Below are 1151 nucleotides of genomic sequence, written 5' to 3'. Positions count from 1 at the left end.
AGCATGCTGAAGAAAAGTGGATCATCTCAGTTGTGTGAATGTTTGATAAGATATCACACAATAAAAACAAAAACAGAAAACTATTTATTAAAGGAAACCTAAAATAGCAATGTTCAAAATTATTCTCAGTTAGATAATAAATTAAGAAAGCAAAGTGTCACAGTTTTTAGGAGAACTCTATATAAATCAATTTCAGGAGCCAAAATGTTGAAAAAAAAACACATTAATTAATTAAAAGTTGAGAATTTTGGGGCCACTGTCCTGAGTGTAAAAAATAATGATATTTAGGTGAAAATCAAATTTAAATTCAAAACATTGATAAAATTCTGCCTCTATAAATGTATCTGTGGATATTTACTTAAATAAAAAATATTAAAGATTCAACACAAACTGCTGGCTTCTTTAGATTTATTGGTTTTTGTGCCCTAAGATGTTTGTTCTGACTTGGTGTTAAATATATAAAATTAACTGAATTAAACTGAATAATTCATCATTTAATCTAATCAAGTTTATATGATTTCCTTTTGGTTATGACAAATAAAATATGAGATAAATAGGACAGTTTCTTATCACTCACAAACTTAAAAAACACCCTTTTATTATCAATACCTCAAGTGTTTTTTTCTTTTTTCAAACCAAAGGTCGCAGCAGGCTACAACTGCAGGGGAATCACCTGGTTTGATGAACTCAAACTTCAAGATGATTCACGGTTCTTCTTGAGAAAATTTAAATTCAAATCTGAATTCTAACAAACKTGTGTAAAGATAAAGGACAGTGTGCAAGAAATGACTAAAATGAAATGAATGAAAGTGTCAAGTTTCTGTAAAACATTAGTTATTTTAAGAAGAGCTTAAGATGGTCACAGWTTGTGTGTCAGCTCATCCAGCCACTCAGATGTGTGACTTTTCAGGTGTTTTATTTTGTGTCAGGTGAAAATGAGACTGCAGCCAAAGTCAAAACCAAAAAATTTTGTGCTTAAAGGGAAAGAAAAAGAAAGAACATGTAAAGATGAGTTATTAAGAATTAAAACACCTTAAAAAGAAGGTTTGGAACATCCAGGTGTGTGTGTGCGTACATGCACACATACAAAAACACACAAGCCGTTGTTTGTGTGTGTGATGCTTTTACCCTTGCAAAGGCACAAGGTGTGT

This window comes from Austrofundulus limnaeus, unplaced genomic scaffold (genome assembly GCF_001266775.1).
Source record: "Austrofundulus limnaeus strain Quisiro unplaced genomic scaffold, Austrofundulus_limnaeus-1.0 Scaffold1839, whole genome shotgun sequence".
Taxonomy (NCBI): Eukaryota; Metazoa; Chordata; class Actinopteri; order Cyprinodontiformes; family Rivulidae; genus Austrofundulus; species Austrofundulus limnaeus.
Note: the sequence above shows the minus strand (reverse complement) of the source record.